Source organism: Pan troglodytes, chromosome 4, assembly GCF_028858775.2.
Source record: "Pan troglodytes isolate AG18354 chromosome 4, NHGRI_mPanTro3-v2.0_pri, whole genome shotgun sequence".
NCBI lineage: Eukaryota > Metazoa > Chordata > Mammalia > Primates > Hominidae > Pan > Pan troglodytes.
Window position 1 is genome coordinate 23719571 of NC_072402.2, and position 16724 is coordinate 23736294.

The following is a 16724-nucleotide window of genomic DNA, read 5'->3' on the forward strand; positions in this document are numbered from 1 at the left end:
CCAATCCATGTTTTTAATTCTCCTATTATGCTGCCACCCGAGGAAAGTGGCAACAGGCCTCAATTTCCATAACTGTCAAAGGGGGTGATCGGACTTTAAGTGCTTTAGTGTCTCTAGCACTAATATGCTATCATTTTTCTGGAGACTTACAGCAACATTATTCCCATATAAAACACCTGCAAAAGCACTATTTGTGAGCTTGCCATCTGTTTTCAGCAGAAAGCTTACATTTATTTCCCCATGGAGTAATGTACTAAGAAATTTTTTTGTAGGTTGGTGTTTATGATAAAGTATTTCATATGATTTTATGTTTTTAATATGTCACATTAAATCTTAAGAAAGTAATGGATAAAAAGAGAACAAATATCTCGTAAGGAGACTAAATTGAATTGCCTTCTGTTCTAGGTTATGCACATGACTAAAAAGAAAACTATGATTGTTATTACAAAACACACGAGAGTCCAAGAATATTTTCAAGCATCTAAATGATGCATGTTAGTGATTACTATAAGACTTAAAAATGGAATAAAGTTTACAAAAGTTTGAAGAAATAAGTTGATAAGTAATTTTCAAATTTTCAACCCCACAAATTTTTTACAATATTTATAACACTTTGGTGGTGTTTTTATTTTTACATTCATTTTTAAAATCTAGAATCCACATTTAGAGTATCACAAGTGTTATCATTTTATTTGGTTTAAATGACTTCCTTGGATTTTTTTTATATTCTTCCCTCACTCTACCCGAAATTTTCCAAGAAAAGAAAAAGTTGAATATGGAGCCCAATAGATGCCCAGGCACTACATTTGATGTGTATTATTTTCAATAATAATCAATACTTTTGCTTAGGCAACGAGTTTTACCTGGGTGTAGAAACAGAGCACTGAAGAGCTGCGACTCATCAAGTGAAATCAGATCAACCACTCTGTTCTTCTTTGGGCCATTTAATCCTACTCTGTGCAATCATGTTATCTGCCAACTCTCAGGTAATAACAAAAGCCCTCTGATAGGCCAGGTGCCATGGCTCACGCCTGTAATCCCAGCACTTCAGGAGGCTGAGGCAGGTGGATCATGAGGTCAGGAGATCAAGACCATCCTGGCTAACATGGTGAAACCCCCTCTCTACTAAAAAATACAAAAAATTAGCTGGGCATGGTGGCGGGCACCTGTAGTCCCAGCTACATGGGAGGCTGAGGCAGGAGAATTGTCTGAACCCAGGAGGCAGAGCTTGCAGTAAGCCAAGACAGTGCCATTGCACTCCAGCCTGGGTGACAGAGCCAGACTCCATCTCAAAAAAAAAAAAAAAAAGTCTTCTGATAACTTTTAGTAACAAATAACCAAACTCTCAGTTCACTGATTACTATATATGGCACCAGTGCTGTCTAATAGAAAATTTTAATATCTGCACTGTCCAATAAAGTAGCTGCAAGTAGTTATTGAGTATTTGAAATCTGGCTAGTGTGACTGATAAACTGGATTTTTAACCTTGTTTAATTTTAATTATTTTAAATTTAAATTTAAGTGGTTGCATGCTGCTAGTGGTTACTGAATTGGCTAGTTTATGTTTAGACTAGAGTGATCTTTAAAACCTCCAAAATTTCAAAAGTCAAACTCATAGAGGCAAACAGCAGAATAGTGGTTGACAGGCGTGGTGGGGAGCACAGAGCAGCTCAGGAAATTTGGTCAAAGGGTACAAACTTTATTATAAGATGAATAATTTCTGGGCATCTAATGTATAGAATAGTGACCTTAGTTACTAATACTGTATTGTTTACTTGAACTTTGTTAAGATAGCAGATTATAAGTGTCCTCAACTCTCACCACACTCCACAATGGTAACTATGGGTGGTGAAGGATATGTTAATTACACTGTGGTGGTCAATATATAATGTACAAGCATATTAAATCATCATGTGTGTACCTTGATTATATATAATTTTCATTTGTCAATTAAATATTTTAAAATTTAAGAAGAGCCTCTCAGCTGGGTGCAGTGGCTCACGCCTGTATTCCCAGAACTTTGGGAGGCCGAGGTGGGCTGATCACCTGAGGTCAGGAGTTTGAAATCAGTCTGGCCAACATGGCAAAGCCCCATTTCTGCTGTCTCTACTAAAAATACAAAAATTAGCCGGGTGTGGTGAGGGGCACCTGTAATCCCAGCTACTCAGGGATGCTGAGGCACGAGAATTGCTTGAACCCAGGAAGCAGAGGTTGCAGTGAGCTGAGATTACGCCACTGCACTCCAGCCTGGACAACAGAGGGAGACTCCATCTTAAAACAAAACAAAACAAAACAAAAAAAACAAAGAGCCACTCCTCTCTCACTACAGGACCCTTTGAGCTTGGAATCCTGTGGCAAGTATGGAGAGTGTGGTCAGATTCTCTTTCATCCTGTCACTTGGCTGGATTCGATCTCCTTTGCACACCACCCAAGAGACTCAGCTTCAGTGATTGGAGTGGTGGGGAGAGAAGTACATGAACAAGGACAGACACCAATAGAGTATTGGTTACTTCCAGCTGTGACCAGTATTTATGATGGATTCCTTTGGGATTGATTATGATTCATGTGGCCTCCTATTTTTTTGGAGTGCTATTGGAAACCTTCTGCAGTGGTCCCCAAATTTAAGCAATACTTTTCCTTCAGCTAGCCACTTGTGTTCCTTCTCTCTCCTTTTGCAATCCTGTAGTCTTCCTCTGTCTTTTGTGTGTGTGTTGGCAGGTGTGTGCATGGGAGGGGTGTTCACCTTGACTCTCCAGGCAATCTTTGTATAGAGGATTTGAGTTGGTTCTGAGCCTATGCTCTCAAACTTCACTGTGGTTCATGAGAAACAGTTATGCACTCTCTTTCCTTTCTCAGGTAAAATATAGATTTCTGTTCCATTTGTTCACTTCTTCAAGAAAAACATTCAGGCATCCTTGTCCTTATCTCAAATGGAAATGTAGAAAGCTTCTGGAGCTTCCTGACTTTTTTCTTTCTTTTTCATCTCCGCACTGGCGAGTTCATGCAGTTCTCACATATACATATTTTAAAGCATGGAGCCAGCCCTAAGCTCTCAGTACCACAGATGCCCAGGACCAAAAGTCAAACTCATTTATTGTGAGACAGAGGACATCTTACCTCTCCTGGAGGGTAAGGTTGAGATGAAACTGACAGCTCTTTGATGAAACTCTCCCGCTGACATCCAACACCTATTCTTGGCCCCTCCACTTCTTTATAGGTTTGAGGTAAGTGATCAGCTCAGCTAAGGATCTAGGCCACTTTCTTTGCAAGTCCTACTTAAATGATCCAGACCTTCTCTTCAGAATGTTGGAGCAGTTCATATAGTATCTCAAAGGCCTCAGCTGAAACAGAAAGAGAAAAGATCCAATTTAAAATTTTGTTACCTATATATGCAGTTACATCATACATTCTTTATCCTAAGAATTTTCTATGTATTATTTCATAACAACACTATATGGAATATTATTAATATAACCTATTCACAAATGAGGAATCTAGGTAAGATAAACTAGGTAACCTGCCAAGGCCATATAGTTTAGAAAGAAGTGGCAGATCTGGGATTAAAATCTGCAACCCTAATTTTTCTTTTCTTTCTCAAAATTCAATCTGTTGAACTACCTTTCCTAGGTTAGTTATTTTAAGCATCAAATGCTAAAACTTCAAAGAAGTAAGTTGTGTCTGAAGCTGTTAACATGGTGTATATATATGTGTGTGTGTATATATATATGCATTTACATACAGATGGAAATTATGTACATATTTGTACAATTAAATATGCATATATATATTTCCTTTTTTCTAAGTCACAGTCTTTCCTCCTATATTTACACATATTATAAATGTGAGTCCTTCTTAGAATCAGTGTACACTCTTCCTTAAAAAAATTAGTGCCTCTTTTCTCCAAAAATGTCATAAACACATTAATGTTATATTTGATAATTTCTTATCTTAGAATCCAAAACATATCAGGATCAATGAATCACTCAAAGAGAGACTCTATGAATACAAGTGTGCATTGACCCATTCTTGATGCAGAAAAAATATCAAGGATCAAGAGGAGATAATTAACATTTAAACACACTCTTACGAGTGTCAGTGGCCAATTGAATGCATTCTTAGGGTTAGATCAATTTAAAAAACAAAAAAACTCTTAAAGGTTTCTTTTGAGATATGTTATCTTTGAACATATAGTTTTGCAGAGTTTGAAGGAGAAAAAATGTAAAACTGTTCTTGTTAGTGTAAAAGTAGTGTATTCTGCTCATTATCCATTGATTAATTCAACAAATACTGCAGTTAAATGTATGATATTACGCCAGTCAGAACCAGTAATCTTAAAGACTGGGCAAGGAAAAAAAAATTCAAGCTTTTCAGTAGGCCTGTCTGAAAATTGATATGCTTAACCAGAAAAGAGACATGTGAACAACTCCTTATAATTTTATATTTATTTTAATTTTACCCAAATACAGTTAAAAGTTCATTAATTTTATCTTAACTAGTTGGCTTTAAGAATATAACAATGCAAGACCCCCTTTATTTTAAAGGTGCGGGTACTGTACTATTGCTACAAGCAAAAATAAATCTACATACAACACTTAAAAGTTGATACTATGAACATGTCACGATGTATGAAGCTGATTTCACATCTCTATCATGAGCACATCTTGTTCTATGAGCGTGATAAATTTATTAGGTGTGTGCACATAGAACTTTATAAGTGAAATAATGAAGTGCCTCATTTTACATATAAGATCTAAGGAAGTTACATGATTCTCCTGAGTGCTAGTGCCAGTGGGTAGCAGAACAAAACAGATGCATTTAGGATTCTTTTTACATACACAGAGAGAGCATTTTAAGATACACAGGGAGTGAAATGATTCTTAGTTTCTGGAATATTCTAGATCTATAACCTTATATCACTTATGTTATACTTCTGTTGGCAGAATATAACTTAAGTACTTAACATAGCCAAACACATACAAATGCATTTAGATAGTGAACAAAAAGTTGTATTGTGGGAGTGAATATGATTAATGGGTATTTGTAAAGAATCATCTATGCATCAGATGCTTTTACATATGAGAGATACATACATGCTCATCAGCACAAGACAATTATAACTCTCCTCCTCATATTCTTACTTCCCTCCTTCTAGGTCAACTGATACTTATACTAAAATCATTGTTTTTAATCTCCTGATCTAACCAAGCCCCAGCCTTCATTCAGTGTTCTAACCTCTTAGAACACCCAATTAAGAGAGAATTGATTTTCTTCTCCAAGATGGTTCTCTCTGTTTCTCCCATACACAAAATTTACTGTGGGTACATGGGATGTGAGCGTTTTCCTGACATATCTCTTTACTTCCTGAGGTTTGCAGCTGAGAGAGATTTCAGTCTGTTTAGTGAATAGCAGTTGGGGATATAGGGCAATTGGGAGGTAATCACAACTTTTTCTACCACTTTTACTCTGCTGAATATTCTAATTTTCTTTCTAGTCAAAGAAATGGGTAAAATGTAGGCTCTGCAGCAATACTCAAAAATTGTCTTCTGAGATTTGGAGACTTTCTCTAATAAGATGGTGAAGGAGATAAGAGGTTTGTGAGAATTGCACTTGCTTCATATCACATGCTTTCAAAAATTATTTATTCAAAATTGCTAAAAATATAATATCCTTGAATCTAGTTTATATAATTTAGATGTTTTGTCCCCTCCAAAGCTAATGTTAAAAAGTGACCTCCAATATTGGCAGTGGCTCTAGTGGGAGGTGTTTGCATTGTGGGAACAGATTTCTCATAAATGGCTTGGTGGTGTTCTTACAGTAATGAATGAGTTCTCACTCTATGTTCATGTGAGATCTGTTTGTTCTAAAGAGTCTGGTACCTCCCCTCTCTCTCCCTCTTGCTCCGTCTCTTGCCATGCTATACACTGGCTACCTCTTGCCTTCTATAGATATAGAAGACCCCAGAAGCAAAGAGAACATTGGGTTGAAGGAACTGAGACACTTTCCTTATTGCTAGATAGCAGAGCTGGTGTCTGAGATGTGGTAGAGAGATTAGCAGTGCTCATACAGTTCAGGGCAATGAAGAACTATCAAAGGGTTCTATGCAAGAGGTGACATGTTCATATTTTCCTTTCAAAATGTTACTCTATCTTCATAAAGTGGATGGAGTAATGATAACATTAAGGGACTAGAGACCTACTGTAGTTGCAGTCATCCAAGTGAACTATGATGGGGCCCTGAAAAAATTAGTGATAGCGAGGACGGGGGCCTACAGAATGGATTTCGGGGTGGAATTAGAAGTATCTTGTAGTTGAAGGGAAGTAAAGTATGTGGGCAAAGGAGCGAAGGATAAAATCAGATGTATAGCTTGTTCAGGAGTTTAGCAGGGAGAAATGCAGGTTTCGGAAAAATGGGAGGTAGTCAGTTAAATTATAGTATATTAAATTTAATGAAACTATGGAACATCTAAGAAGCATGGAGGAGGCAATTCAGTAAATGGGTCTGAACCTTAGGAGAAATATGGGTGACCTTTGTCTAGAATACCCATCTCAGATCTCACTAATTAAAATTCAAATCTTGTATTATCTCTTTAATGCCTGGGTTAACTCCATTTTATGTTTTCCATAGGAGGGATGTTTGTCACAGCTCTTACTATCTTTTTCAATTATTTGTTTTTTCTTATCATAAAGTTAACATCCTCCAGGAAGAGAGAAATATTTGTTTCTCCATCCTGCTCAGTTTCTTGAAGACAGTAACAGTGCCTTCTTTCTTGGGCCATCCTTAATGTTGGGAACAATTCTAGACACATAGCAGGCAACCATAATAAATGTTTATTGAACTGAAAATTTACTGATTAGAGCAAAGATTTGTTTAGTTATATAAGCAATAGAAATTAGGTTGGAGCCAGATTGTTCAGGGTCTTATATGCTAAGTCAAGACTTTGAATTTATCGTTTTCATTTTGACTACCACTCTAATTGTTAATGTGTGAAGGAGTTATTTTACAATGATTTATGTGCAGTTTACTGGACATTTATTCCTATAGTCATGAATGTCAGATATGAATTATGTGTAACCTTGGGAATTACCAAGTTCCATATTCTAATGGCTAATGATAAGACAATGCACTGGATTTCTTTTTTCCTTTTTTCTTTCTTTCTTTTTCTTTTCTTTCTTTCTTTTTTTTTTTTTCTAAGCTAATGTCACCTTTCTCAGCCTCTTTGATAAGGGTACAGAAATAAAAGAACCTTGCTATTGCCTTGGTACTCTGGAAAACTAGGCTGTATTTTGGGTTAGCCAATTAATTTATACAAACACATTCTCTCTCTCTCTCTCTCTCTCTCTCTCTCTCTCTCTCTCTCTCACACACACACACACACACACACACATCATACATCTTAATCACTTCATCTATAAAATTGGGTGGTTGGGTTAAATTATACCTAAAATGTAATAGGATTAAACTACCGACTATATCCTTCTGAATCAAATCCTGTTATCTTTTGGTCATATATTAAATTCCCTATGTTTAAACTTGCCTAATAGTAACATACCTATTCTAGATAGGCTTTTAAATCAAAAACAAACTGAACTCCTCCAGTAAAATCTTCAGTAAAAGCAATAATTATAATGATTACTTATCAAACTTATAACAGATGTGTTTTAAATGACCTGCTTTGTACTTTTGTTTTAAAAATTCTGTTAATATTATTCTGAGTAAGACAAGGGTTTATAGTTCTAATTGAGAAATTCACAATGATTATGAGGTAATTTGATAGAATGCCAAATGAATATTAATTTTGATGCTTGTGAAATGTATTATTTCCATGTTTAATTGAAAGAATGATAACAGACCATTGTAGCAATCCCATTATTTTAAGTGGCATGCATTATGAATTAATCAAATGGATGATAATAATTTGTTACTATCTACAGCACCACTCTCATATGTAAAACTATAAAATGGTTTCATTTCAGCATTCCTACAATAAAAAGAACTTTAGTAGTCTTTTTGATTATTGAAATAGTTATTGTTTATGGAAACCATACAAAAATGTAAACATAGACAATAATATCAAGTATTTTATTATCACAAGTTCCCAAATTATTTTCAGATTTAGTTTAGAAATGAATATTAGTCTATACTAATACTATGGTATGATATAGCTGTCCAAACAGTAGCACCTGGCCACACTTGAAATGTGGCAAGCATTACTGAAGAACTAAATTTTTAATTTTATTAAATTTAGGCTCTTTTAATTGATTAATTTATCTGGAAATGTAATTAGCTACATATGTCTGGTGGTTACTGTATTGGCCAGCACAGATCCATAGATTTAGAACCATATTGCAAAAATATGTGATCACTATTTTCACAGCATTTGTTTTATATACAAATTCTAAAATTCTTAATTTTTAAAAGGAAACTTCAAAAAATAATTTTTTTTCAGGACAGGGTATCACTCTGTTGCCCAGGTTGGATTCCAGTGGCATGATCATGGCTCAGTGCAGTCTCGACTTCTGGAGTTCAAGCGATTCCCCCATCTCAGCCTCCTCAGTGGCTAGGATCACAGGTATACACCACCATACCCAGGTAATTATCATTATTTTTTGTTAGAGATGGGGTCTCCTATGTTGCCCAGGCTAGTCTTTAACTCCTGAGCTCAAACAATCTTTCTGCCTTGGCCTCCTAAAGTGCTGGGATTATAGGCGTGAGCCACTATGCCCAGCCTTACATATTTTTTCAAGTAATAGAAATGTTTATAAACGGAAATATACATTTTTTAGCTTTTAATTCCATCATGCATTCTTAAAATCCTATGTCTTAACTGGAGTCAGCATCTGAAAGAGGAAGGATATCTTTGATTTATGGTTTTTGTGTTCATTCTCTTTTAGCAGCATTAAGATGTAAATGTACTACATGTTTAGCATGGTCATTTCTTGATATTTAAATACTTTCTCAAGCTTGCTAATTGTTAAAATTAAATACCAGGCCCTCCTCACTCTGGCAAAGTAACTTTAATTCACTTAGAAACACACACACACACACACACAAACACACACACACACAAACACACACACACACTGCTGTTATACTGAGAGTAGTTTACACATTATAGTCAACCGAAGCAGGCTGAAATCCCCTCCAAAACAGAAAGCTGAGTAAATTCCTTCCATGCCATGCCGTTAGATAGCATTCTCAGAAGCTAAAGAACATTGCCAGCTTCCTCCCCACCTAGAATAAAGCACACAATGTATTTTGGTAGTTTATTCCACAAGCAAATGCCTGATTATCCTTTGCAGTTCTGAGAGCCTGAATATCAATGCTGCATAAAGGGTGAAAATGTCTGCTCTTCATATTTTGTTCTTATAAAATAACATTTCAAATTATTACCCTTTAAAATTTCCCTAAATGACCACTCAGTACAGCCTCTTCCTTTTGCACCAATAGAGGCAAGAAAGGCTGTGACAGCCTGGGTGTGGCGAAAGAGGATGAAACGTCTAAAGATTGAATCATTCTAATTCCCTAAAGTAGTGAAACTGGGAACAACTCCACAAACAAAAATTGGAAGAGTTCCTAAATCATTGCTTTGATCCTGTTATTCCTTTGCTCAAGAAGTTTCAGTTGCCCCTTCCTTCTTTGCTTAGGACTATGATGTCGAGAATTTTTGATCATGCAATTCCAGTTGAGAAAAAAATATGTATATATTAAACATACATCCAGATTTATAATTCTCTCTAAATTATATATGTGTAGCTACTGGGTGTGTATAGTTAATAATAAGTTTTATTTGTTTATCATATGATTGTTATATTTAGGAAAATAAATGTTAAAAATTTGTTTTTATGATTGCTTCCTCAATGGTTCATCTTTTGCAAATAGAAAATAACTCATTTTTTGGAGATGACTGACTCAGAGAATAAACTTTAAACCCCACATCCTTGCTTTCTAGGACCAGAATGAGGGTTCATCTTTTTCTTTCCTGCTAATTTTCCATACTACTTCTCTCCATAATCTCTTTCTACTACACCAACTAGTTTCAAATTCTTTTAGTTTGAATTGAATTTCTTTTGTATAGTTTTTCTTCAACATTTTAATGATTATTATAGCTTTAAGAAAAAAAGTATATAGAAAAATTATTGAATATCTTTAATGAATTAATTGTGTTGCAAAGATAATTCAGAGCTCTCCATGAAGTTTACTTGGCTACATTTATGGATATATTTAATGTTCTTCTAAATATGCTCTCTTGAGAATTTTGCCTCTGTCCTTCAAAAAATATTGTTTCTTCTTCAGCGATCGTCTTTTTCTCTGTCCTCTCTTTTTCTTCCATTCTTTATTCCTTAATTGAAACATATGCACATCCGTGCAGTTAAAATTTAAAGGTAAACATTCTATTGGTACTTACATAAGCCAGGAGCAATTAAATGCCAACTAGATTGGCTTGGCATAGTCCACATAATAGGATCACAAAAATGTATGCAGTAGAAAAAGTAATGTGTGGTATTTTGAAAATATTATCCAATAAACACTATACTGTAAGTTTTGTTTGCTTAACATGTGACATTTACGTTTAGGAAAAGAAATATGAGCTGTTTTTAGATATTTTAGTGATTTAACTTTGAAACAAAAGATTTCTTGCTAGAAATAATTTCAATGTTCTTAGGAATCTCTGCAGTCAGCAGTCTGTTGTCCATTGCCTGAAAAACACTGTTTTATATATTTTGCTCAGATTTCTAGTTATTTAAGGTAGGACAGTAAATCTCATTACTGTTTTTCAATCATGGCTGGTAGCAGAAGTCCCTGATTTATTTCTGCACTTATTTTAGTTTAAAAAAAATGAAGAGAGTAAATCCCAATTCACAAAGAACTGTAGTTATAGAATTATTGTATTAGTCCATTCTCGCACTGCTATAAAGAACTACCTGAGGCTGCGTAATTTATAAAGACAAGAGGTTTAATTGGTGCATGGTTCCACAGGCTGTACATGAAGCATGGCTGGGGAGGCCTCAGGAAACTTAGAATCATGGCTGAGGGTGAGGGAAAAGCAAGCACGTCTTACATGGCTGGAGTGGGAGGAAGACAGCACAGGGGGAGGTGCTACACACTTTTAATCAACCAGATCTCCTGAGAACTCACTCAATATCACAAGAACAGCAAGGGGGCAATCCTCCCCCATGATCCAATCACCTCCCACCAGGCCCCTTCTCCAACACTGGGGATTACAATTCTACATGAGATTTGGGCAGGGACGCAAATCCAAACCATATCATTTCACCCCTGGCCCCTCCCACATCTCATGTCCTTCTCATATTGCAAAATACAATCATCCCTTCTCAACAGTCCCCCAAGTCTTAACTCATTTCAGCATTAACTCAAAAGTCCACAGTCCAAAGTCTCATGAGATGAGGCAACTCCCTTTCACCTATTAGAGAGTCAGCCTGTCCTTTGAAGCTTTGAGGCCAGTCATTGACCTCTCTTTTCTGTGAAAGTTCTTGATGGCATTATCTTCTAATTGAAGGCTGTTTTGTCTACATAGAAAATATATTGTTTAATGTAGCTACACTCATCAAAGGTCTTAGCTGGATCTTCTGGATAGGTTGCTGCAATTTCTGTATCAGCACTTGCTTCTTCACTTTGCACTTTCGTGTTTTGGAGATGGCTTCTTTCTTTAAGCCTCATGAACCAACCTCTGCTGGCTTCAAATTTTTCTTCATCAGCTTCCTCATCTCTTTCTTTCAGCATTCATAGAATTGAAGAGAGTTAGAGTCTTATTCTGGATTAGGCTTTGGATTAAGGAAATCTGGCTTGTTTGACCTTCTATCTAGACCATTCAACCTTTCTCCACATCAACAATAGGAGTTTCTCACTTTCTTATCATTGTGTGTTTGCTGGAGGAGCACTTTTAGTTTTCTTCAATAACTTTGCATTCACGAATTGGCTGTTTGGCACAAGGGACCTAGCTTTCGGCCTATCTTGGCTTTTGATATGCCCTCCTCACTAAGCTTAATCATTCATAGCTTTTGCTTTAAAGTGAGAGAGATGAGATTCTTCCTTCCATTTGAATGTTTAGAGGTTACTGTAGGGTTATTAATTAACCCAATTTCCATAATATTGTGTCTCAGGTAATAGGGAGATCTAAGGAGACGGAGAGAAATGGGAATGTCCAGTTGGTGGAGCAGTCAGAATACACAGAACATTTATTGATTAAGTTTGCCATCTTATTTGTCCTGTGGGCATAGTTCAGGTGCCCCAGTACAATTACAATACAATTACAAAAATAACATGCAAGATCACTGATGACAGATAACAGTAACAGATATATTAATAATAAAAAAGTTTGAAGTACTGTGGGAATTACCAAAATGTGACACAGAGACAGAAAGTGAGGACATGCTATTAGAAAAAGAGCACTGATAGACTTGCTGGATGCAGAATTTCTATAAACCTTCAATTTGTAAAAAACATAATACAAAGTACAATAAAATAAAGTGCAATAAAATGAGGTATGTCTATATTTTTATATTACATACTAAGCACTTGGTGGGGTGCATGTCACACAGGAAATAGTCATATAGTATTGGGGAATAAATGATCAAAATAATCACATAAAATATACTTATGCTGTTTATTATCGTTTATATTACCTTTACTTTTTCAATATTAGAACTATCACAGACAGAAATTTTGGCCATTTTTCTAAACTGAAAGTACTTGGAAGGGAAAAACATTCCTATTGTATTTTTGAATCATTGAATTTCTGTCTTCACCAGTATATAGAAAGTATTTAGATTGGTGCAAAAGTAATTGTGGTTTTTGCCAATGAAAGTAAGGCCAAAAATTACAATTACTTTTGCACCAACCTAATACATATAAAATATGTTACAATCGAACAGTATCCACGCATCTCACTCTGCAGATGAGGTAACTAGGGCCAGGGAATACAAACTAGTTGTAATTACACTAGGTTGCCTGAGTCCTGTTCCAGCTCCCATTCACTCATTCAGCAAATAATTATGAACTCCCATTTTCTGTCTACTATTTTCAAAGTTAAAATTATTGACGATTCTGTAATGGGTAATTGCTGGTCATGGTTTGATAGTCTGGATTGACCTTTCAAATTTAAAGAAAACACTGTACAGAACTACATTCAGTATCATATTCAGCATGCTGAGTAATTTTGTTTGGGTTGATTAGGTTTAATATTTTAGAATAAAAGAGATTTCTAATGAAGCTTACATTAAGTAAACCCTCCCTAGGTCAAATTTTATTAAGTTTATGTTAATTATGACCTTTATTGGAATACCACCTTATTCTTAAAATAATTATTTTTAAAAGCATGAGAAAACGGTTTCCAGCAACTTTTTAATATGAAAAGTCTCCATTAATGAAACTTATCTCTTTCTAGATCTTTTTGAGAAAATATGTTTCTTAGAACAAAGATTAACTTAAGTAGTGACAATTAATAAACTAGATGTTAAAAGTGGTGGCAGAGGCCTTAGAAATGTAAAGAAAACAGTAGAAAAGCTTGTATACCAAAGAAATTAGGAAGCTGCATTGCTCACAGAGGCAACAGCTGGATAGGAATCCAAAGGGAAAGAGGCTTGGTCCTATTATTGGCTACTATTGATCTAATGACTTAATATTTGCTTGGAAATCGATGTCTGGGACTGACCATTGATCTTTTCACTTCACAGTGTATTCTTGAGAGTAATATATGGTTCTTAATCATCTGAGTATTCATAATATCTGGCTCTGCATTAATAAATACACAATTTAATGAATGAATAAATGAATGGATGGACAATAATGTGAAAATGCATAGTTTTTTTTTCTTATAGGAGCAGTTAAATTTTGAGTCAGCTTCCATTATGTACATACTCAACCTGAATAGTAGTTTCAGTAACACGTTAAAAGTAAATGTTGGCCAGACGCAGTGGCTCATGCCTGTAATCCCAGCACTTTGGGAGGCCAAAGTGATTATTGTATCACTTATTTGTGATTATTGTATCACAGCCTTACAAATATTCAATTATTTGTGTAGATCAAAATGAGAATCAAAGGGGTAACAGCCTTATTTGTAACATGTTAGATTTTTATCAGGAGGAAATATTACTGTATTCCTTATGCAATTAACATCAATTCGAATGCTTTAAAATGAGAATCATTAGCAGAATGGAAAATTATAACAAACCTTCGATGTACAAGAGGAAAAGAGATAGGTTTTAGGTAAATTCTTTATTTTTTCGTAATGAGAGCAAATTAATTGTTTTAACAATGATTATATCAGGATACAGATGAATAGCACTAAATTCTAAATAGAATTGGGGTGAGACTAACAATGTTATTCTTGGGAACGGACCTAGAGGTAGGCCGGAGATTTCAGTTTCTGTTACTCTGTTACTGTTAATTGTCATTTGAATGCCCCTTCCTCCCCAAATAGGCACATACTTATGTATTCAATTGTGAAACTATTAATAGTTTTTACATAATCTTAATGAAATACATACTCCTAGAGGTGGCCAAAGAGTTTTGAGTTATATGTCTTAACTAATAAACGAAATGAAAACATTTGACACGGCAAAATCCTTTCGTAACATGCAAGTCATCCATGTTTGGGCAAATCTCAGAAAACTGGCATCCAGCTACTTCCACCTACAAAAAGAGACAGAATGAGAAAAAAAAAAAGCTCTGCTGGGCACTGCATTAGCCCGACTCATCCTGAAATAAATATTTATTATCACTGTCCCAAATAATTCTTAAAACTCTGATTCTTAATATATAACTCTTATTAAAAGGCAATCAAAATGAAGTAAAATGATTTAACTCCACCAGCAATGATCCTCTATCTTGTGGTCACTGGTTATTATTCTGGATGTACTATTTATCCAATAGCAGTTTTTAAATCGACTATTATATGCACAGCTTGGGGGCTTGTATGTTTGAGGCTTGAGGGGATGTGGATACTGATGTGTGTGTGTGTGTGTGTGTGTGTGTGTGTGTGTGTAGCATGGAATTCTATGTATATAGTTCATTAATCTATTTTCTTCAACTTTCTGTTAACAATTCTATCATAATTTAATGCAGATACAAATAATTCCTTTAAAAAATGAGGATCCCAATTTTGATCGCATGCAATACCAGGGATCCAGCATCTGAACAGGAGGCTTTCTACCATCAGTTTGTTGCTCTCCTGTAATCACTCTACCTCCATCAGCAAGTCTTTTTAGAGAGTCAGTGACCCATTGATAGGTGCACTCATGGTGTACACAGCACTGTTGTTTAACACTGTGAAATTCTGCCTGCCAGACGGTGCCACAGGGAAACAGCATCACTGGCAGGTGGCTGGTTTGCCTTGATGTTTCGATACCTATTTCTGGCGAAGATTCTTTCCCCTTTCTATTTTGCTATTTTCTCTCTTACAAAAAGCTGTCTTCCCAAGAGCCTTCCACCAATGTCATGAACCAGAGTTCATTTCTGTCAGTTCTCAGGTTGATCGCCCATCACAGAGTAATGTCCAAACATGAGAAATTGTGATAATTAAACTTCTTTTTTTTTCTTTGCACAGAATAACTAATTGTAAAAATTGGCAGTCAGCCTGCCATTTGAAAGTGAAGAAAACATCTTGTTTTAACATCTGAGCAGGGATTTTTTTTTTTGTAATCTGTAAACAATTGGACCATATGTAGTGTGATGAGAAACATGAAGGCTGTGATAGAACATCATTGAAGGAACCTTGTGTTTAATCGCTGTTCTTTGATTCACTGAAATATAAATTAGCTTTTTAAGTTCTGTGTTTTACCACGATTTTAAAGAGACAGTTTTTCTTAAAAGATCAGACCATACTGACAATTTACCAAGTGACGACCGAGAGAGGAAAGGGAATTTCAATTTTTTAAATGTAAATATGTTTTAAAGACACCTAAACAGGTAACAGATGTAGCCATGGGCTTTTACAGCCTTTGTTTTGGCCAGTAATTCACTTCAGGGATACAAAGAATCTTCACACAATATGGTTCAACTCTTAGAAGGTGAATTTTTTTCCTAAATAACTTCTGTTGATGGAACTGAAGTTAAGTAAAATTACCACCACTGATTAAGTTAAAACTTAAAAAAATAAGGTATGCCCTTTCCTAATTTTGCTATATTTTCCAGCTCATTATGTATATAGCAGGACAAATTAACTATGGTGTTAAAAAAAAGGTGGCTGTTGAAATTCAGAATAACTGTTGAAATCCTTGTATCTTATGATACATAATTATATGTATCATTACCTTATGATACATATGGTATATATGGTATTATAGGTACCATGATTACACTTCTTTACATTCAGTTGATGATACTAAAGAAAAATTACATGACCAAGTGAATTTTGAAATAATTACAAGGGAAACCGTCTGTACCATTGTATAAAAAGGAAAATGTTTGAAGCAGAAACAGAGCTAGATTCTCTGCCTGACTCACCATTAGCTGGACTTCAAGTTTTCTATGACTAACTTTATCTTTCTTTCCGTGCTTTGGTGTCCTTTTCCCTAAAATTAGCTGATTAGATCAGGTCAGTGATTTTTTAAAAGAAGAGGAATTGAGACCAATCAGAATCACCTGAAGAACTTTTGCAAAACATTGCTGGGGGAGAATGTCTCATTTCACTTCTATTTTTTCCTTATGTCTCCCCAAAGTGATGCAGGGTGAGCCATTCTTGCCACTGAGAAGTATGTCATATC

At 35.3% G+C, this 16724-nt stretch overlaps 1 long non-coding RNA gene across 2 annotated transcripts in view; it reads left to right on the plus strand.

The window, feature by feature from the left end:
- LOC107974626 (uncharacterized) overlaps window positions 1-16724 on the plus strand; it is a 291544-nt gene that overhangs the window by 271372 nt on the left and 3448 nt on the right. The window contains exon 5 of one of the 2 annotated variants that reach the window (XR_008547903.2): window positions 8447-8589. This is a non-coding gene — a long non-coding RNA (uncharacterized LOC107974626). Of the gene's footprint in view, window positions 1-8446; window positions 9844-16724 lie in introns of those variants that run through there. The other variant, XR_001717492.4, reaches the window with a different exon arrangement.